This window comes from Phocoena sinus, chromosome 2 (assembly GCF_008692025.1).
Source record: "Phocoena sinus isolate mPhoSin1 chromosome 2, mPhoSin1.pri, whole genome shotgun sequence".
Classification (NCBI taxonomy): domain Eukaryota; kingdom Metazoa; phylum Chordata; class Mammalia; order Artiodactyla; family Phocoenidae; genus Phocoena; species Phocoena sinus.
The window spans coordinates 71,127,418-71,151,063 of record NC_045764.1 but is presented as its reverse complement, the minus strand read 5'-3'; the positions used below and the strand labels follow the sequence as shown (position 1 = coordinate 71,151,063).

Below are 23,646 nucleotides of genomic sequence, written 5' to 3'. Positions count from 1 at the left end.
TCTCTTCTACTCAAGACCTGTCTTCCCCTCCCGTCAAGGCTATGCACCTTGGCCAGGTCCCAGGGCCTTTGTACTCTGGCTTCCCAGCAGGGACAACCCAACACACACATTCCCACCTTGGGGCTTCTCCTGTTTGCCCGTTTGCCTATCCTGAGATACCTTCTGCCTAGTCAAATCCTACCTCTGCTTAAGTTCAAGTTCTAACTCCTCTTGGAAGCTTCCCTGACCATGCCAACCCCCAGGGATCCTCACCTCTGAATGCGTCTCAGCTTACGAAGATGAGTACACAAAAAGACAATTATCTCTTTGTACCCTTTTCTTTCCTGTGTTTGTGTTTTTCCCACCCCTAAACTAGACTAATCTTCTTAAGGGCAGGGCAATATCTTACACTTCATCAGTGTGACCCACCACACCCACTGTAAAACCGGCACATTGTAGAAGCTCAAGACTTACTGGTGGTTAGGTTTGAAAATCTGAAGCACAGACATGGTTAGTAATGACAACTGTTTTCCGAGTGGTACAGAGGCTGGTTCTAGGCGGGGCACAGTTGGGGCATAGGTAGGAGGGTCTGTAAAAGGGGGTTAGAAATGTAAATCTGTGCCACTGAAACTTAAGCTGAGTTCTCTTTAGCACCTAAAGGTATAAACCAATGCTTTTCAAAGTATGCCCCCCAAACCAACAGCATAAGCATCATCCGGGAACTTGTTAGAAATGCAAATTCTCAGGCCCTACCCCAGATTTCCTGAATCAAAACGGTGGGGATGGGGTCCAACATCTATGGTTTAACGAGCCCTCTAGGGGAATTCCAATATCTACTAACATTTGAGAATCACTAGCATAAACACACAAGAGAATTATCTTGGTATACCAGAAAGTTCCCTCCACCTTTAAGGACTGCCTAGGGATATAATTTTTTTTTATATCCACTGCTGTGGCCTCTCCCGTTGCGGAGCACAGGCTCCGGACGTGCAGGCTCAGCGGCCATGGCTCACGGGCCCAGCCGCTCCACGGCATGTGGGATCTTCCCGGACCGGGGCACGAACCCACGTCCCCTGCAACAGCAGGCGGACTCTCAACCACTGCGCCACCAGGGAAGCCCCTATGGACATAATTTTTAACTCCTGTCTTCCTGTTTACTACTACTACTACTACTACTACCACCACCACCACCACCACCACCAAAATTAAAAACTGTAGTTAGGAAAATTGGCAGGGTACTAAGCAGTTGACAACTGTTGTTGTTATTAGTATTACCGGTATTACTACTAATACTAACAACAGTTATTAACTGCTTAGTACTCTCTGCTCATCTTCCTAACTACAGCTTTCAGGAGCCAGAGGTTGAGTGGAGGATAAAATCTACGAGGCATGGGGTACAGGCATTCTTGACCCTTTCAGTATGACAATGTTCCCCACTTGGCTCTCAGTCTTAAACCAGTGGTTTCGCATCACTCCTAACCACAGAGGCCACCTTCAGGCAAAGGCTCCGCTTGCCTGCCTTCTCAATCATCTTTATTTTCAGTTTGTACTTTAATCATTCTAATCTCCTACAGGAGGTCTCTAATATGTATAAAATAGATAGCTAATGAAAGCCTGCTGTATAGCACAGGGAACTCCATTTCGCTGTACAGTAGAAACTAACACAACACTGTAAAACAACTATGAAACGTAAGAGGAGGTCTGGTTCTAATTATAGCTTTGCACCCTCAGCTATGCCACCATGGGCAGCTCGTCACCTCCCATCTGTACACCCCTTTTCCCTACCTGTAAAGTTAGAGAGTGAAGATGATCTCAAAAATTCCATCTACAAACATGAGTTTAGGAGAAAAATAACATTACAGCCTCATGGACACTTGAAGTCAGGGCTGTGGATGATGGAAATATCCAGTAGACACTGTCCAGTGCAGTAGCCACTCGCCACATGTGAATCCTGAGCACTTGAAATGTGGCTACCATGACTGAGCAACCTATTGTAACTTTATTTAATTTTAATTACTTTAAACTTAAGTAGTCCCACGTGGCCACTGGCTACTGCAATGCACAGAGCAGCTCTAAGTGAATTCATGAAATGCAAGCCCTTTAGAATGAAGTGAAAAGAAAAAACTAACTTCATCTTTCAGTTTTAAAACTCTTATATTTTTTTAAATTTTATTTTTTTAATACAGCAGGCTCTTATTATTTATCTATTTTATACATATTAGTGCATATATGTCAATCCCAATCTCCCAGTTCAGCCCACCACCCCCCGGCTTTACCCCCTTGGTGTCCATACGTTTGTTCTCTACATCTGTGTCTCAATTTCTGCCTTGCAAACAGGTTCATCTGTACCATTTTTCTAGATTCCACATATATGCGTTAATATATGATATTTGTTTTTCTCTTTCTGACTTACTTCACGTTGTATGACAATCTCTAGGTCCATCCACATCTCTACAAATGACCCAATTTCATTCCTTTTTATGGCTGAGTAATATTCCATTGTATATATGTACCAAATCTTCTTTATCCATTCATCTGTCAATGGACATTTAGCTTGCTTCCATGTCCTGGCTATTGTAAACAGTGCTGCAATGAACATTGGGGTGCACGTGTCTCTTTGAATTATGGTTTTCTCTGGGTATATGCCCAGGAGTGGGATTGCTGGGTCACATGGTAATTCTGTCTCTAGTTTTTAAAAGCATCTCAATACTGTTCTCCGTAGTGGCTGTACCAATTCACATCCCCACCAACAGTGCAAGAGGGTGCCCTTTTCTCCACACCCTCTCCAGCATTTGTTGTTTGTAGATTTTTTGATGATGGATATTCTGACTGGTGTGAGGTGATACCTCATTGTAGTCTTGATTTGCATTTCTCTAATAATTAGTGATGTTTCATGTGCCTCTTGGTCATCTGTATGTCTTCCTTGGAGAAATGTCTATTTAGGTCTTCTGCCCATTTTTGGATTGGGTTGTTTGTAAAATGCTTTCATTTAAATGGCAGGAACTCTGAGCACTCCTTGAAGTAGTCCCAGGAAGCAGAGTCCCTCTTCCTGAGTCCTCATCCCAGCCTTGCTACCAGCCAGCTTTGTGGGGAGCTAGGACTCCCTTCATCAACCTTAGCTCAATCTTACCTCTCTGTGCCCCAGTTCCTTCTGTAAAGTGCAAGCCAGCCACTCTGACTTCCTCACGCAATTGTGAGGACACATGGCAAAGCCGTACCTCAAGGAACTTAAAAGTGCCAGCCTTTTTCACAGCAAAGGAAACCATCAGCAAAACAAAAAGACAGCCTACGGAATGGGAGAAAATACTTGCAAATGATTTGACTGATAAGGAGTTAATATCCAAAATACATAAAAAGCTCATACAACTCTCTCTCTCTCTCTCTCTCTCTCTCTCTCTCTATATATATATATATATATATATATATATACACACCTATTAAAAATGGCCAAAACACCTGAATAGACATTTTTCAGTTGGCCAACAGGTACATGAAAAGATGCTCAACACTGCTAATCATCAAAGAAATGCAAATCAAAGCCACAGTGAGATATCACCTCACACCTGTCAGAATGACTAGCATCAAAAAGTCTATAAATAACAAATGTTGGTGAGGGTGTGGGGAAAAGGGAATGCTCATATACTGTTGGTGGGAATGTAAACTGGTGTGGCCACCATGGAGAACAGTATGGAGGGTTCTCAAAAAACTAAAAACAGAACTACAGATCCAGCAATTCTACTCCTAGGTATATATACAATGAAAACAGAAACACTAATTCGAAAAGTTACATGCACCCCAAAGTTCATAGCAGCGTTATTTATAATAGCCAATATATAGAAGCAACCTATGTGTCCGTCGACAGATGAACAGATAAAGAAGATGTGGTATATATATACAATGGAATATTACTCAGCCATAAAACAGAATGAAATAATACCATTTGCAGCAACATGGATGGACCTAGAGATTATCATATTAATTGAAGTTAGACAGAGAAATACAAATATTATATGACATCACTTACATGTGGAATCTAAAAAAATGATACAAAGGAACTTATTTACAAAACAGAAGCAGACTTACAGACATAGGAAACAAATTTATGGTTACCAAAGGGGAAGGTGGAGAGGGATAAATTAGGAGTTTGGAATTAACATATATACAAACTACTACATATAAAATAGATAAACAAGAAGGCTCTACTGCATAGCACAAGGAACTATATTCAATATCCTGTAATAAACTATAATGGAAAAGAATTTGAAAAAGAATATATATATACACACACACACATATATATAACTGAATCATTTTGCTGTACACCAGAAACTAACACAACATTGTAAATCAACTATACTTCAATAAAATAAAATAAAATACAAAAAAAATGAAATTTTGCCGTTTGCAAAAACACGGATGGACTTGGAGGGTATTAAGCTTAGTGAAATAAGTCAGATAGAGAAAGACAAATACTGTATGCTATCACTTATATATGGAATCTAAAAAATAAAACAAACAAGTGAATATAACAAAACAGAAAGAGACTCACAGACATAGGGGACAAACTAGTGGTCACCACTGAGGAGAGGGAAGGGAGAAGGGATAAAATAAGAATAGGGGATTAAGAGGTACAAACTACTATGTATAAAAGAAATAAGCTACAAGAATATATGGTACAGCACATGGAATATAGCCAATATTTTATAATAACTTTAAATTGAGTATAATCTAAAAAATATTGAATCACTATGTTATACACCTGAAACTAATATAGTACTATAAATTAACTATACGTCAGTTAAGAAAAAAAAAGAAGGAAAATTGTCAGCAAACACATGTTACTGTCATCACCCAGCACTGCTGTAGTGACCTTCCTGAAGCCTCAGTAAATGGCCCTTTAACCACTGGGGGGCTGAGGAGAGGGTACGGATACCGTGGTCAGGGGCAAGTGTAAAGGAGAAAGTTTCAGGCAGCCAAAAATTCAAACATTCATCAAGCATGTGACAAAATATTCTACATGCATTCAATAAATGTGATAAATCAATCAGCCAACAAGTCCACTTTCCAGGATTTATCTAACAATTATACTGGTATGAGTGTGGCACTGGAGTCTGTCTTTTTTACTGCAGAATCGTCAGTGTCTAGAACCATACTTGGCAGATAGGAGGTGAGTAAATGAGGTATGCAGATGTATATACAAGGATGCGCATTGTAGTAACAACCTCAATGTCACCGGTTAAATTCATTATGGTCCATCCATAGTTGGTCTATGCAGCTGTTAAAAAGAACATCTCACACACACACACACACACACACGGATCTGGGAAAATGCACAGGGTTAAAAAATCAAATTGCAGAACAACATTCTGATCCCATCTACATGCACAGGCTGATCCAATCTACATTTAAAAAAATACAGAACATGCATATGTATGGCTGTGTATGCACAGACAGTTTCTGGAAGGATATATGGAAACTTAATAATGGTCCCTTCTGAGGCCTGGGGCTAGAAAGATTCAGGAGGATGGGGGAGGAAACTTTTCAGTGCACTATTTGATTTTTTTTTTTTATCCACTAGTTTTCTTTTTCAACTATTAAAGTTAACCTGATCATGTCACCTGGCCGATAAATACATTCCCCGAGAAAATGAGAGGGCAATGTTTACAATGTAATGTAATTGGGGAAAACAGGATATAAATTATATCTCCGGTGTCATCATAATGGCAAACAGACAAAAAGAAAGCACGGAAGCAAAACCATTTTTAGACCCTATAAGGCCCGAGGCCCCTGCCACCCCTACCCCCAGACGATCCACAAGGTGGCAACCAAATCACTGAGGAGACAAATCACTTCCACAGCCAGAGTGCAGGAAGCAGTCACAGTGACACTGCAAATGTCCTGACGAGTGAGACAGGTCCTACCCTTCATTCTGAGGGAATACAGAGGGGAGTGAGCCGGCCTTAACTCTGCCTCAGGGCTGAGACCTTGTCCTTCCTTACCGAGATTTTAGACATTGAGTCTGCGTGATCTTGAAAGGCAGAAAACTGGCAGCTTAAAGGACACTAGGTGCCTTTAAGACTTAGTAATTGGGCAGAAAGGTGAAACCAGGCATAGGACTTCCCAGCAGCTGAGATGTCTCTGATTTACTTGCAGCAGCTCTATGGAAGCATATCCCTTAAGAAAACAGACGTGTCCGCTGGGAAAAGGGGCAAGAAAAAGTAAAGAACCTGAGGGCTGGAAGGCCTTGAGATAGCAGCTAGCCCAGCGCTTGCATTGCTAGGAAAGGAACTGAGGCCCAGATAAGAATGCATTCCTTCCAAAACAACTGCAGACCCAGGAAGGGGGGCCCTGTCGAGTGACCAGAGTTATAAGTTTCCTGGCGGCAACTGGGAAAGCAAGCTAGGTTTGAGAAATTATCCATTCTGGAAAAATACAGTTGTCTGCACAGGACATGGAAGCCACAGGAAACAAAGGTCCAGTCCCTGTAAGTGTTCCAACCTCACGTGAATGAATCATGATACCATCGTGAGTGGGTAGAGATCTCCCGCCTCAGGACTAATTAGTCATTGCACTTAACAAATCCCAACCTTCTTTGGGTGTGACTGGAAGCTTTGCCAGAAAGAAACACCTTCCAGCCAGGGTTCTGAGCCGGAGGCTTGGCTGCCTGAGTCCTCCCTGGAGGTGCAGTGACTCCGGTCAAGTGTTCATTTACTTCATTTTCCTCTAACCAAGGGCTCCAAGATGGCCTTCCTGCATCCCAGAGCACCTGACCCTTGGGAAGTGGGGTTATCTCCAAGACTGCTTACAGAGAAAAGTGTGATCCATCCTGCAGTCTGATGTTCTAGTACTACCTGAGGAGACAGCAGTGCTGCGGGCAGAGGTGGAGGAGTGAGTATCTCCGACCCTCCCTCAGGCATGGGGAAAAACTTCCTGCTGCATCACACACCATCCTTCAGAGACCTGAGGGCTGTTGGGACAATCATCCAACGTTCAATCTAAAAAGGGAGCTTTGAGAGTATCTAACAGTCCAACACTCTGGTTTCCAGAGGAAGAAATGAGAACACAGGAAGTGAGTGACTTGTTCAAAGCCACCAGATAATTTAGGAACAAATCACTCCCTCCTGGGTTTTCATTTCTTCTTCTGGAAAACCCGTGTTGGATTATTAAATACTCTCGAAGGTCCCTTTCAGGTTGAACACTGCGTGATTGTCCCAACAGCTCTCAGGTCTCTGAAGGAGACTTCAGGTCCTGGGCGAGGCCAGGAGCCCAAAACACTTTCCTACGCCAGGTGAGTAGCCAATGGTATTTACCAATAGGTACTGAATATTTACCAAAGACCACAGGCAAGGTACCACAGGGGAGCTGACGTCTAACTGAAAAAACAGATCTGATCCCTCAGAAAAGTCTAGACCATTAAATAAAAACAAGATGCGCCACCTTTGAGGAAGGAGAGAGAAATTACCAGAGAAGCAAGGGGCATGGAGAAAGGAAGCGTCCTAAGAGGAGGTGGGCAGGAAAGGATGAGGTGATGTGGGCAGAAGAGCAGAGCAGGTCCCTGCAGGGTGGTGAGGCGGCAGGAGAGGGCACCACATGGTCAGGGACCTGTGCCAGCTGTGGTCTTGCAGGAGACCACAGCCTGGCTGACCCACAGGGCCCTGCCCTGCCAAGGACACCCTCTCTCCTGCCTATGCCATGCAGGACAAGGACAGTATGTCCTAGGTGGGAATTACCGCCCCGAAGTTCAAAAGCAGCTAACCCCAGGGCTCTATGAGCTCTTTTTTTTTTTTCCCCAAAGTTAAATGCATTTTATTTTTAAAAAGTCCATTCACAAAATTGAATGATTAATTCGAGCTGCATAGCAGCTAATGACTACTGCATGGCAGTGAAAATGAAGTGCACAGTGGCTCAGATAAAGGTCCTCATAAGGATGCTCCCTTTAGCCATGAGCTTGAACTGGAATTTTGTTTTTTAAGAGTTGATAAGCCTGTAGTAGCACACTCCTTCCTGGCAGTAATCAAAACCTTCTGCCACTGCCATAGCTACTGCTGCTGCTGGAACCACCATTGCCACCTTGGTTTCGGGGTTTGGCAAAGTATGGGCCTCCACCACCATAGGGGCCAGAACTTCTGCCTCCAAAGTTTCCTCCTTTCATGGGTCCAAAATTTGAAGATTGATTGTTGTGACTGCCAAAATCACTGTAGCTTCCACCACCTCCATAAGTGCTTCCATTGTTACCAAATCCATTATAGCCATCCCCACTGCCACCATATCCCCCAGCACCACGGCTGCCACCAAAGCCACCTCGACCACTGAAGATTCCTCCATGACCACCACCAAAGTTTCCAGAACCACTTTGACTTCTTTGGCTGGATGAGGCACCAGCCATCTCTTGCTGAGACAGGGCTTTCCTTACTTCACAGTTGTAGCCATTCACAGTGTGGTATTTCTGCATGACAGTCTTGTCTACAGAGCCATGGTCATCAAAGGTTACAAAAGCAAAGCCTCTCTTTTTGCGACTGCCTCAGTCAGTCATGATTTCAATCACTTCAATTTTCCCATACTGTTCAAAACAATCTCTTAGGTGATGTTCTTCAGTGTCTTCTCTAACGCCACCAACAGAAATCTTTTTCACAGTGAAGTGGGCACCAGGTCTTTGAGAATCTTCTCTTGAGACGGCCCTCTTTGGTTCCACCACTCTTCCATCCACCTCGTGTGGCCTTGCATTCATGGCCACATCCACCTCCTCCACAGTGGCATATGTGACAAACCCGAAGCCTCTGGAGCACCAGGTGCTTGGATCCCTCGTTACCACACAGTCTGTGAGCGTTCTCCACTGCTCACAGTGGCTCCTCAGACTGTCATCACTTGTTTCAAAGCTCAAACCTCCGATGAAGAGCTTCCGCAGCAGTTCGGGCTCTTTGGGTGACTCTGACTTAGACATGACGGCAGTGGAGGGGGCGGGGAGACGTCAACGATGCTTACTCGGTGGCATCCACGGGCAGAAAAGCTCTATGAGCTCTTAATATGGGGTCCTCCCACTGCTGGTCTACAGGGGGCCAAGACCCACTTACCATAAGGCTCAGAAAGAGCCTTTGAAGGTTGCACCTTGAAGGTCGTCTCATCTTCTACAGAGGCTGGCTCTGCTGGGCCCGGGACAGTCTTGGGTTGCTTGCATCTCCCTGTGCCCAGGGAGCCTGCATTCCAACACAATGGCAGGTCCACATCATAAACTGGATGCAAACCTCCCTGCCTTTCCTGGTCTGGAGTCAGAAAACCTTGGTTCAACTTCTGATGCTGCCTCTTCCTAGCTGTGTGACCAGGTCACTTAACGTCTCTGAGCCCTCATTTTCTCTTCTGTAAAATAGGGTTAATTGTCCCTGCCTATCTAGAAATGTAGCCACAAGAATTGAATGAGATAATGTATGTGAATGTTCTTCATAAACTGTAAAGTTCTATACAAATGTAGGTGATTATTACGATTATCATTATTATGTCAAAAAACAGATACTCACATTGGTGTGAGCCTCAGAGAAACCCAGACCCCTGGGCCAGAAGGAGAATACAGATGCCACGACTCCTTTCAATTTTGGTAACTTTGAAGGCTTCTCCATCAAATTTCAAAATCCTATATGGTTTTGCCAGGAAGCCAAATATGTTCTAGCCACAACTCTGGAGAACCACAAGATAAGCCATTTCCATAACGGGTGCTGCTGGGCTGCAATCAACTCAGCTGCTTGGGCCGAAAACATAGTTTTTTAAAAACACCACATACCACAATTCAGCCCCTCCCCCAAAACTCACATCCTTTCTCCTAAGAAAACAAAATAAGTGGAGACCAACTTTAACTGATGAACTTCAACTCTGAGGCATTCATTCTCAGAAGGCAAGCCTTCCAGGGTGAAGGGGGCAGACGAAGCATTCTCCAGGTAGGTTACAGTAGAGAGATTTCCAGAGGAGCTGGGCGAGGAAGTGAGGCTCCTGGCCAGTCCCAAGGGCTGTGAGAACAGGATCTTTGGGCCGAAAGAGGCGATTGGTCAGACTCAGAAATTAGCTCTAGCGATCCAGCTACAAAGCTAAACCACCATGAGACTCTTTTACTGGTTGTTTTAACCAGGTACAAAGTAGGCCTACAGACCAATTTCTCCTCCTCCACAGGCCCTGACTGTGCAGCCCCAAACTTCAACTGCCCCCCCAACAAATGACCTCCCCCATCGCACAAGGGATGATGAGGATGAAGGGCCGTTTGGACTAGCCAGAAGGAACCTCAAAGAAGGCTCACCTGTCCCATAGTTCTTGTGGCCCCAATGGCCCCACTGGGTGGCCCCAGGGCCGAGGAGGGCAGATGGACCCAGTCCTGGGGTCAGGGCTGGCACACAAGGATGCTACCTGTAGCTACTCGCAGATGATTTACGCTTGGGGCTGCGTCTTCCTCCAAAGACCCTCAGTCCGGGATGGAGACTGCATGCATCTTGCTGGCTCAGGCTCCCTTTGCAGGTGTCTGTGCTCTCCTGTAAAACCCTAAACTGCTTGAGAGGCAGCCTGGCAGGGTGGGAAAAGCAAATGCTTTGCAGTCAGACAGATGTGGGTTTGAATCCAGAGCCTGCTGCTGATGGGCCCTGAAGTTTTGGGAGGTGACTCTCCTAGCCCTGCTTTCCTCATCCCTAAAAGGTAGCGAATGCCTATCACACAAAGTTTTGTAAGGATCAGTAATATGTGGAAGGTTCCTGGCATATGGTTGGTGTTTAATCAGTGATAATTATTGTTATTAATATAATGGCACTCCCACCCCTACCTTCCAAATTCTAAGGCCTAGTCCCTCCTCCATACCTGGCTCCTGCTACCTTACCAGAACCACTGGAACCACTTACCAGAGTGCCCTGTGCTCAGATCTGCCCAGTTCTGGGCCAAGCCGGGCCTGGTCACTGTAGAATACAGGGCTGGCAAACAGAAAGCACTCAAAGCAGTGTTTGTTTACATAGAAAAAAAAAAAATCCTGCTATCTCAAGTGACCAGAATTTTATCCCACCACGTTCTGATTTCATGGGTACAAATCAATACATAAACACGCTTAGATCAGGGCTTATTCTGAAGAGTACCTTCTCTCATATGGAGTTTTCTTGTTTTTGAGAGCTACGTTACCATACAATGTCCAGTAGGCAAAACACAAAGATCTGAAGTACTTAGAAGATTCTGAAAGCTCCTTCAGACTCTTCAAAAAAGGGTATTTCATTTCTAATATATTACCTTTTTCTGATTATAAGCAATGTGATTGTTGTAGATTGTGAAGAATAGTTTTTAATTACTGGCAATTTCACCATCTCTAGAGAATGTCACAGTGAATGTTTTGGTGTATTTCCTTACAGTCCTTTTTCTCTATCCTTCAAGAATGTAAGTATCCATTCATTTAAAAATGAACGATGAACCAGCAGGCCAGCCTATGCCAACAGGACAGCAGCCGTGGATCAGCCGTGAAGGCTTCCTTGTCCTATTTTCAGCTTTCCCCAGCCCTAAACAACTATTTGTCAATGATACGCCCACAGATTGCGTAACTACATCTTGTCTTATCAGGGCTTGGTGAACTTCTACCCTCTGAGTGAGTTAACACAGTCATCTCTGCTTTCCATTTTCGTGCCACAGAGTCAATATTTACTAGCCGTGTTGCTAAAACAGGCCCTGGGCACAGCCTCGATGCCAAGCATCCCTGTCTAATCTCAGCAACAGCAGTCTCAGTGGCACCGGAGGCTTTACTGTGCCATGGCCCTTGGTGACTCCTGCCCTGGTGAGTAGGTGGCCTCTGACCCAGCAAGGATGCTTCACATGGTCATAAAGTCACAGGAGGCTAGTGCTGGAAGGCACTTAAACATTAGAGATGGGAAACCGAGACCCCCTGGGGAGGGAAAGGATTTGCCTAAGCACATACAGCTGCAGAACCAAAGCCAGGACGCCTTTACTCCCACCCCAGCTCTCGCTTCACGGTCTTGCTGAATGCATCGACATGGAGAGAGAGCTGGGGTGGCGGTGGGGGACAGAACCCATTGCACCAGGACTGGAAATTGGGCAAGTGCTGCCCTAAGATGGTCAGTTTCACAGAGGGGTCTTCCCAAGACTGCCCTGGTCTCTTACAGTGATGATTCAGGCGATCGCATGGCATCACCAATTCTCTTGCCTCTTGCTAGAATTCATTCATTCATTCACTCATCCATCTACTCGTATGACAAATCTTTATGGAGCCCAGTCATGGGACGGCATTCCTTGCTTCAACAAAGCAATGTCACTTGGCCCACCTTTACTGGAAGGATCTCTTTGCAGCTGTCAAAAGAGACAGACACTAAATAACAAGGTCAGGTCCTACTGTATAGCATAGGGAGCTATATTCAATATCCTGTAATAAACCATAAGGGAAAAGGATAAGAAAAAAGAATATGTTATATATACGTATAACCGAATCAGTTTCCTGTACACCAGAAACTAACAGAACATTATAAATCAACTATACTTTTTTTTTTTTGGCGGTACGCGGGCCTCTCACTGTTGTGGCCTCTCTCATTGCGGAGCACAGGCTCCGGACGCGCAGGCTCAGCGGCCATGGCTCACGGGCCCAGCCGCTCCGCGGCATGTGGGATCTTCCTGGACCAGGGCACGAACCCGTGTCCCCTGCATCGGCAGGCGGACTCTCAACCACTGCGCCACCAAGGGAGCCCATATACTTTAATTTTAAAAAGGAGAGACAAACAGGCCCATCACATAGCCCCAAGAAGTCTGAGGCTGAAAGGAGTGAAATGTAGGAGAATCACGTTTTGGGGGTAGATCTCTGACAGCAGGCCTCTGAAGAAAGTCCCTACTCTCAAGAGCACCTCAGGTACTAACAGGAACAAGTCAAAAGCGAAAGGGTAGGTGACTTGGTGTGATATCAAACACCTGTAGTGTTTCTGTGGAATAGGAGAAAGAGGAAGCACCAGGAGCAAGGAGACCTGCAATCAGGTTCCACTTGCACCACCAAAGTGCTGCATGACCCAGAAAGGGAAGGTGTCTCGCCCAAAGTCACAAAGCATATTGACAGCTAAAGTGGGACTTGAATCAAGGTCTTTAAGTCCATGGCTGGTGGCTCAGATGCCACAGATGAATCTTTGCATTTCTCTTATCCTCAGAAAACCCCAAGAAAGCCACCACCATGACCTGGAACTTCCACGGCACCTCCTCAGTTGAGACTGGTCGCTGCCCACAAGGGGAAGCTCTGGCATCTTCTCTATCTGGGACTAGATACCCCGTTGGGGTTCGCAGAACCAGGCTCAGCCACTTCCTGGAGAAGCAGGAGCAGGACAGAAGCCACAAGGCTAACACCAGTGCAGGAAGAAGCTGTGATGTGCGGCAATTCTGGCACATGAAAGGGGAGAACAAGTGAGCATTCTGTACAGCTGCTGGGATGTCAAACAGCTCTGCACACTTGGCCTGTTCCCCTGCTCCACCCCCTCCAGGCAAGAAAACAAAGAAGGTCGTGTGAACAGGACTGTGATGAAAATAATGCCACTGCATTTCTACCTTCTCCTGGGCTTGGAAACACAAACTCAAGCCCTCAGGGGCGCAGTGCTGGCTGAGTACAATTTATCGTTAACACCAGCCCCTGTGTTTACTGAGCACCTACTATGGATCCAGCTCTATGCTAGAGGTGGTGGGACCACTAAGAATGATAAACCTTGGCCTCTGCCTACAAGGGGCTCACAGTTTGGCTCAGAATACAGAATGAACCTCCAGGAAACCTTCTGCTTCAGAACAATTATGTATGAGGCAGAGATTGTAAGGGCTATGGATGCTGGAAGCTGGATAGATGGCTGAAGCTGGGCGAAATACCCATGGGAAGGCTTCAGAAGGACAGGAGACTTTTCACTGGACTTGAGGGCTGAGTACAACTAGTAGAAGAAAGGAAGGAAGATGAGAGAGAAGGTGCTCAGAAGGAGGAAAAGAACATGTCATTAAAGGCTTGGATGTGGAATCTAAAAAATGACACAAATGAACTTATTTACAAAACAGAAACAGACTCACAGACTTAGAAAACAAACTTATGGTTACCAAAGGGGAAAGGTGGAGGTTGGGATTAACATAAACACACTACTAAAAGTAAAAGAGATAACTAATAAGGACCTGTTGTATAGCACAGGGAACTCTACTCAATACTCTGTAATGACCTATATGGGAAAAGAATCTAAAAAGGAGTGGATATATGTATATGTATAACTGATTCACTTTTCTGTACACCTGAAACTAACACAACATTGTAAATCAACTATACTCCAATAAAATTTTTTTTTAAAAAGGCTTGGACAATCTTGGCAATGCTATAGGCTTCTGGACAATCTCACAGAGAGAAAAGAAATGTACAACACTGTTATTGTTAAATGAGCACCTGCAGTTATTAACACTTGAATAGTTTTAAGTTTTGAGAAGCCCATACACTGAAGAGTAGCCCCCGCTCACTGCAACTAGAGAAAGCAATGAAGACCCAACGCAGCCAAAAATAAATAAATTAATTAATAATAAATTAATAAATTTAATCTAAAAAAAAGAAAAGGGTCATGGGAGGTGGCCCAGTGAGGACAATGACAAATGACTCTTTCCAAACCTCCCAGGGTATCTGCCAGAATTTTTCTGGCAAAAGAGATGGGAGACTCACTGCAGGAACCGGTGTGAATCCTTACCATCACTTTACCTTCTCTTTTAGGGGCTGCCACTCTGATTTGCTAATCTTTCTACAAGGGTTTACTGAGTCCTTTCTTTCTGTGTGAAGGATACAAGTCAGTGAAGCCTCCATCCCTCCCTTGAGAAGCTTCCAGGTCCTCATCCCCTCACATTCTTTTTTTTTTTTTTTTTTTTTTGCGGTACGCAGGCCCCTCACTGTTGTGGCCTCTTCCGTTGCGGAGCACAGGCTCCGGACACGCAGGCTCAGCGGCCATGGCTCACGGGCCCAGCCGCTCCACAGCATGTGGGATCTTCCCAGACCGGGGCATGAACCCTTGTCCCCTGCATCGGCAGGCGGACTCCCAACCACTACGCCACCAGGGAAGCCCCCCTTACATTCTTTATAGCGATTCACTCCTCACTGGGCCACCTCCCATGACCCTTTCCCTTTTTCTTTTTTTAATTAATTAACTTATTTATTTATTTTTGGCTGCACTCGGTCTTCACTGCTGCGCGTGGGCTTTCTCTAGTTGCGGCGAGCAGGGGCTACTCTTCGTTGCGGTGCACAGGCTTCTCATTGCGGTGGCTTCTCTTGTTGCGGAGCACGGGCTCTAGGCATGCGGGCTTCAGTAGTTGTGGCACATGGGCTCGGTAGTTGTGGCCTGTGGGTTCCAGAGCACAGGCTCAGTAGTTGTGGCGCATGGGCTTAGTTGCTCCACAGCATGTGGGATCTTTCCAGACCAGGGATCGAACCCGTGTCCCCTGCATTGGCAGGTGGATTCTTAACCACTGCGCCACCAGGGAAGTCCCCCATGACCCTTTTCCTCATTCAATCCCATTAACCTTTCTTCCAGCTTAAAACCAGTATGAAGTCCAAACTCCTGAGCATGAAATACTTAAAAAGCAATTTGTTCTATATGACATAAGAAATACATGTTTAAAGTTTTTTTTAAGAAAATACAGAGAGTATAAGTAAAAGACAATTAAATCAACAATAGTCTTAACTTCCCCTCATCCTTCCCACCTCCCCTCACTGTGATCAATACCAACACTAGTAAAACTTTAATGGCAGCTTAGACTTTTGTCCATCCCCTCCTTGCTACTCCAGGCTCATGCACTGCTTCCCTATCAGAACACGTCATCCAGTTTCCGGGGGACCCACTCTCACAAACACACCTTGGGTTTTCCTGTCTATTTGGGAGGCTCAAGTCCACCAATTTCTAGAATGCCCACACTCACTGCTCGGCCTATTCAAGTCCCACCCATCCCTCAGTGCCTCACTTAGCTCTCACCTCCCAAAACCTGTTCTGACTGTGCCAGTCCATGGAGATAGCCACGTTCTGAACTAGTATCACATAGATTGTCTGGAACGTTCTTTTGGCTGCACTATGTTCTGACAGCTCTTGAATTGCTGCTGAGGTTATTTGTTGGTTTGTTTATGTGCCCCTGCAACCTCTCTTTAAGCTCCTAGAAGGTATAAACTACAACTCTGCACTCACTCCCCTCTCCACCCCTCCCTATGCCCATCAAAGCATCTCCTACCCAATAGATGTTTGATGCGTATTTCATAGCATCATGACATTTTAGAGCTGAGGGAGGAAATGGAACTGAGAACCGGAGAGGAAGAGAAACTTGATTAACGTCACAGTGCAAAGCCAGAATAGAGACCCTGGGAGCCAACTGAAACCAGAACTCATTCGAACATTTATTGTGTACCTACTATGTGCCTATCGCTGGGTAAGGCACTGGGAGATAAGAGAATGACCTCCAGATCCTATGATTGGAAAGCTTACTGGACTGCAAGCTGCTTTAGGGTAGCTTTTTGTTAAGGGGCGATGCCAGAGACAGCGGGAACAGACTCAAAGGCAAATAATGACGACTAGGGAATCCACAACATGCTGTAGGTACGTAGAACAGGTGTACCCAACCCTGTCTGCAGTCAACATGCCTGCAGTAGTCAGGACGGGCCTCTGTAAGGAAGCAGAACTTGGGCATGGGTAGAACTGGAGCAGGGCTCCGGGCACAGGTGAGACACAGACAACACAGGGAAGGCATGCAACCTAGGCTCTTTGAGGAAAAGGCGGTCACTGGAAGGATACACACAGGAAGAGAAAATGAACCTAGAAGCCACAAAGGAATTAGCTCGTGGAATCACTGCATCTTCTGTGGCAGCCCCATTCCCTCCTCACTGTGCATCAAGTCTCAGAGAGAGGCCATCTAATTGGCTTTTGTCTAATATATCACTGGTCCTAGTGGGCAGAGCTTTTTCAGGCCAGCCATCTCATAGGACACCAAATAGCCAATGAATGGGTCACTCTTGGGTCAAGTGACCATCCCTGTTCCAATCAGGGGGCCACCCCTGCACAAGAGCAAGCCCAGCTCCACTCTATGGGGCAGGGGGCTGTGAGGGGCTCAGGGTGGAAAAGGAAAGAGGGCAGTTTTAGCAAGAAAGGAATATCGGGTATGGCAGACACCATGCACAAGTTGGGGGTGGGTGGGAATCCCAGCAGGGGTCTTTGTGAGCGAACACAGAGGTAAAAGTAACATTGCCCACTGCGATAGAGGATAATAGACTTGCTCAATCAGGGAAGCAAGGAGGAAACCAACAGCTCTGGGAGCTTACTTTGTGTCTCAAGTACCATTTTGAAGAAGTGATCTTGGATCCAGGTGTACAGTCTACACAAATTGGGACACTTTAAAAAATATGGATGCCAGAGCACCACCCCAGACCTTCTAAATCTGAATCCCTGGCATGTATACATGTGTGTTTGTTTTAAACCTCCTCTGTGATTCATATATACTACCCAAGATGACAATCGCTGTGCTACATGTTTCGCTCATAATCTCATTCAATCCTCTAGAGTCAGGAGAGATGGAGGTTCAAATCCTGGCCTGATAAAGTAGGTGGTATGTTCTCAATTTCACAGATGAGAAAACCAAGGCTCAGAGAGGTGAAGTAACTTACCCAAGGTAACACAGGCAGTGAGTAGTAAAACTGGGATTCGCACCTAGGTTTAATACCTGAGCCTGAGAGACAAATTCTTGACTGTGTATTGGAGAGGGGTGGATCAGCTGCCCCGGAGATGGTCCAGCCGCAGAACTTCCTGGATGGTAACAACACTGGGAACCAGGGGAATTGGGGTGGCAGTTGGTGGAGCCAAACCGGCTTAGCCAGGGCCTGGCAGTGCTTCCTGACCAGCAGAAAGCTGAAATCTCAGAGGCATGTGTGGACCCCAGGAAGGCTCTTACATCAGGGCTCAGCTGAAACATCAGAAAGAATTTCACAATTCCAAACTCTGGAAACACTGCTGATTTAGCTGGGTCCAAAGGTGTCTTACACAATCTCCTTCTCTAAGAAATCTTTTCAAGATTGCTACTTGGACCTGTGTTTACAAACCCCTGTGGACACCAGCCTTATCTCCACTCCACCTGGCCGCCCTGCTCTCAAGGGTAGGGCTGGGTCTTTGCGCCTCTGTTTCCATATCTGTAAAATGGGGACGGTGACTTCCTCCCTGCCCACCTACTCCAATGTGGAGGCTCATGATCAAATGAGGTAACAGAGGAGAAGCAGCCCAACCCAGCTCCTCCCTATCAGCTCTTCAAAACAACTGACCGCTGGGCTTTTAGCATCACCTTGTCCGTATCTGCAACCGTTTGCTGGGTACTTCCCACATGCCAGGCTATGCCCCTTACATCTGTGCTAGGAATGGGAAAAGAATCACTTTGAAAGCTGCTCAGAACTGTTACTGGTAATAAGGAAGGCAAAAGACTCCGAAATGGGGTGGAGGTGGGGTGGGGGGGATGGTCAGAGATGGCTTTTTGCATGGGAAAAACTTTAAAGGATCTTTGGTTCTGGAAAAGAGAGGCCCAGGGTCCTTTCAGGGAGAGGCTGTAACAAGGACCTAAACTTGTGAAAGAATAGGGGGTCTCTTTGGGGAGGTAAGTATAAGGATGGTAGCAGATCTCGGGCCTGGGGAGGGGTCCTGGAAGGCCCCAGCATCATGGCAGATGGCAGGAGTCAGGGGAGCAGAGGTATCTATTACCCCACTTGAAGTTGTTTCCTTCTCTGTGCAGAAATTCCTCTCACTACCCGAAACTCAGTTTATCCTGCAAGCAGGCTCAGTGGCAAGGCAGGCACTCAGAAACGGGCCTGAGTCCGTGCCTGAGACAGGGTCACAGAGGGAGCGCTGCCTTGTCTCGAAGGAGAAAGAGGTCCTGAGTCCAAAGACCTACAGCATCAAGGAGGATGTGAGCCCTCCCTGGGGAGACCCAGAAATGCTCAGTCAGGAACAGGACTTCCTGTTGTCCTGGAATGGAATGCTCATTATTCTTATTTGGACATTAAAGGAGGGGACCCCAGAAGGCTGGAAAACAACCCTGTGAGAAATGGGACCATCTTAGCACAAAGAAACGGAGCCTATGAGCGTGAAGCTGCCCCAGGTCCAGCGGCTCACAGTAGCAGAGCCAGGATCACACCTGGGCCCTGTGGCTGCAGTGCCCGGAGTAGTCACCACCAGGCTAGGGCTCATCAGCCTGCTGCCCCGAGCCCGTCCTCCTGCTGGGGCCCTCAGCTGCCTTTCCCCCTCTGCCCCATCTCCCTGTCTCCTCCAAAACACCAGTAGGAGCGTTTGCCTCCCAGGACCGTACTGCAGCCCCTGAGCAGCCAAGTTCTCCTCTTTAGCTGGTGGGCCCTGGGCCCAGGGTGCCAAATAAACCTCACCCCCAGGAGGGAAGGATAATTCATCACCCTCCAGGCCCTGTGGCCAGGCCACCAAGGACCAGCAGCTCAGGATTCAAGATTAGGGCACTGAGGTCTCAGGCTTAGATGCAGGCAGCCAGGGGGTGGGCGTGGGCAGGGGAGCAGTGTCAGCCGTGGAAATGGATTAAACAAGGACAACTGGGCTCTCAGCAGATTCCCCAATAAACCACTAAACAACAGTATCCACCTCCTCCCCTGTTCTCTGGAGGGGAGCCCAGGGTCACAGGCAGAAAGAAAAATCTTGGGCAGCTTGGTACCCACCCCCCCCAAAGAGCACTTGACCAGGAGTCAGAAGTCATGGGTTTAAATCCCAGCTCTGACATTTCCCTCGGCAAGTTAGTTAAGTTCTCCAAGCTTCGGCTTCCTTATCTGCAAAGTGGGAGAAACACCGGCCACCTCGTAGGGCTGCAAGAGGGTTAAACTAGGTAACAGCCCATGACCAGTGCAGGGCCAGGTTTAGAGAGGATGCACAATCCCTAATACCCAGACCTCCCTTCCCGTCTTCCACCCCAGCACTCCCTGCAGGACAGGACAGACTGACATGGACAGTGGTTCTGAAACTGGGCTTCTCGGAGGTTCCTCACAGGCTGTGTGAGACGGAGGGCAGGGAAGGAGCACAGGTGGACCGCTGCTCACCTCTTCTTCCTCCTTTTACATAACTGCACCTCACTTTGATCTGTTTCTATCCTGTCCCCCACCCCAGAATAAGTCACTTTTTTGAAGTTTTGCTGCTTAACTAGTAAACCATACTGGAGTAGATCAGGAGTAGACACACTTTTTCTACAAAGAGTCAGATGGTAAATACTTTAGGCATTGAGAGCCAAGAAATAAAATCCAGGATATTATTATTTATTATTAGTAGTAGTAGTAGTAGTATTTTTGGCCCTGCACCATGTGGGATCCCAATTCCCCGACCCGGGATCGAATCTGCACCTCCTGCATTGGAAGCACAGAGTTGGAACTTACATAACAAAGGAGAAAACTAAATTTCCACAAAATTTTAACTGATGAAACTCAAAATATAATAAGAATTGCATTTGTCTTATTCTGTTTCGTTTGTTTTTTGTAATACAGGTCTGCCATGAGAAGAATGGAATTGCAGGGGCAGATAACAGTTTGCCTAATTGGGGTCCAAAGTTAGTGCTCCAGCCATCAAATCTATTGCAACTGGTCATCTATAAAACCCATTCTTTCCGTGTCTGTGACCACCTAGAGGGGTGGGAAAAGGAGGGAGGGAGGGAGGCTCAAGGGAGGGGATATGGGGATATATGTATACGTATAGCTGATTAACTTTGTTATACAGCAGAAACTAACACAACATTGTAAAGCAATTATACTCCAATAAAGTTAAAAAAAAAACAACCACACACTTTGTAAAAAAAAAAAAAATTCTTAGCTCCAGGGCCATTGAAAGTAGGTGGCAGGCTGGATTTGACTGTAGGGCTATAGTTTCCCATCCCCTGGACTAGACAATGTTGGAGCCCTTGCAGGTTAAAGTCCTTGGGCTTTAAAGCCTGTTGAAGGCTGCTCTGGGGGCTAGAGCAATCTCCAGAAGAGAGACTCTGAAGGCTGCAGCATCTCCTCTGTGGGAGGCTCTGGAGGGCTTCACATGACCTCCCACCTGCACTGCCAGAGCCCTGGTGCTTTACTGCAGCTGAGGTGATGGGTACCTAAGGCCCTAACTCCCACCACTGGCCGCGGCTCTTACCCCTCACCTTGGTCTCCCCAGCAAGGGAGAATACAGGGAAACCAAGTTCTCTCCTTCGCCCTCAAAACACACTGCTCCCCAAGCACCCCCTCTCCCAATAGCACCTCACAGAAAACTTTCTTATAGAACCATTCCAGGGAATTCCCTGGTGGTCCAGTGGTTAGGACTCTGGGCTTTCACTGCTGAGGGCCCAGTTTCAATCCCTGGTCTGGGAACTAAAATCCCACAAGCCACGTGGGGCATGGCCAAAAAAAAAAAACCATTCCAGCCAGCTTTTAAAAGTAGAGACAAAGAAGTGGAACCCTTTGCCAGAGTTCTGGGGTCCCCCAAAGACCTTGAATCCCCTCTACCTCTCGGGGGAGGAAGGCAACACCATGAGTCTACAGGAAGACCTCTGCCTCTAGTCCTGACGGGGCCTGATTTTCATCACTTATAAAATGGGAATGATTATACTTGCCTTACCTGCCTTGTGTTGCTATCAGAACTTCAAAATATGAAAGTGAAATAGAAACACCATGAAAAAAGGTAAAGTAGCACAGAGAACAAGATTTGGAATTAAGGGAGAAGACTTCAACCACTTTAAATTTCTCCACAGTGAAAACATTAAGGTATCTTTACAAAACTCTTAAACTACACAAAAATAATGAAAGGGTATCGGCAAAGCCATAAGGAAATAAGCACATGCTGGTGACCTGGTAAACTGGTTCAGTATTTCTAGTTTCAGCCATTATACAAACCAGCCATAACCTCTGACCTTATATTCCACCTCTGAGAATGCACTGGCAGAAATAATGCAGAGAGAGGAAATTAACAAATATGTTCACAGAAACACTTATTTTTAGTAGTGAGAAACAATAGGGAAAGTTTAGTAAATTGGGGATGTTTATATAGCAGATTATTATGAGTTAATGAAAACATACGGACTGTATCTGTTTTAAAAGGCCAGTATTCTTCAAAAATATCTTGTCACGAAAGTCAAAGAAAGGCTGAGGAACTGTTTCAGATTAAAGGAGACTAAAGATATATGACAAGGAGATGCAATATATGATCTTCACTGGATCCTGTTTAGCAGGGAGAAAAACTGCTAGTTGGGGGACTTCCCTGGTGGCACAGTGGTTAAGACTGCAAGCTTCCAATACAGGGGGCCCAGGTTCAATCCCTGGTTGGGGAACTAGATCCCACATGCATGCCACAACTAAGAGTTCGCATGCTGCAATTAAGGAGCCCGCCTGCTGCAACTAAGACCCGGCACAACCAAATAAATAAATAAAATATTTTAAATAAATATATAAATAAAAAACACTAGCTGGGGAGTGGGAGGTACAAACAGTTGGGTGTAAGATAGGCTACAACGATGTATTATACAACACGGGGAACATATCCAATATTTTGTAATAACTGTAAATGGAGTTTAACCTTTTAAAATTGTATAAAATTTAAAAAATTTTTTTAAAGAACACTAATGGGAAAATTGACAAAATTGGAACAAGAATGATAGCTTAGATAAAAATATTGTATCAGAGTGAAATGTCCTGAATTTGAAAGTTGTACTGTGGTTATGAAAGAGAATGCCCGTGTCCTTAGGAGATGCATAATGAAGCATTGAGGATAAAGAGGCATAATGTCCACAACCAACTCCCAAACGGCTCGGAAACAATAATAGGTAAGTAGGTAGGTAGATAGACAGACAAAAAGAAAGAAGGAAAGGAAAGAAGAAACTGAAGGAAAGAAAAAGAGGGAAGAAAGGCAGGAGGAGAAGGAGAAAGTGGGGAAGGAAGGAGACAGCAAGGGAGGAGGTGACAAAGTGTTAAAACCTGGTATGTCTATTTGGGAGGCTCAAGTCCACCTATTCCTAGAATAGGATATACAGGAGTTCCTGTATATAAAGGATATACAGGAGTTCCTGTATATAAAGGATATACAGGAGTTCTGTTATTCTGAAAATGTTGCTATTAAATTTGAAATTATTTTGAAACAAAAATATTTTTAGGTTATATGGGCTCTGGATACATGGAAAGGTATACATAAAACAATGTTGAGTCAAAAAACAACACAATGCAAAATGTACAGGCTGGCAATATATAAGTAGAAAGGAAAGTGTGTCCCGTAGATACAGGTATATAACGGTTTCAATTATCCTCACATAGGACCTCCCTCTCGCTCTTACAATTTTCATAATGCAAACTGAGCTCAGTGAGACCGCTACCTCGGGGCAAGCGGTTTGCACCATGTGCCAGCTTCTGACTGAAGCATGTGCGATGCAGCCACTTTGTTTGAGTGGCTTTGTGCTTTGTTTGCCTGACAATGGGTGATAAAGGCGCCTCCCTCCTTCCTCCAGGGCCCCTGCAGTTGCCTGTCCTCCTGGCAGCCCCCTCCCTTCAACCCTCTCCACGCGCCCTCTTGCCCAAGTCCGGGCCTGCTGCTTCTCAGTCTTTGGCAGAGCCCTGACCTTGAGGTGGTTATGTGCCATCTCCAGGATTACACCGTGAGGAGCTGCCCCACACAGGGTGACAGCTTCCTCCGCTGA

At 45.8% G+C, this 23,646-nt stretch overlaps 1 protein-coding gene and 1 pseudogene across 3 annotated transcripts in view; both read right to left on the bottom strand.

Moving 5' to 3' along the window:
* The window catches only part of DAPK2 (death associated protein kinase 2), a 120,235-nt gene that overhangs the window by 82,149 nt on the left and 14,440 nt on the right, over nt 1-23,646 (bottom strand). The gene's annotated exons all lie outside the window — the stretch shown is intronic.
* On the bottom strand, nt 7,984-8,920 carry LOC116749315 (annotated as a pseudogene).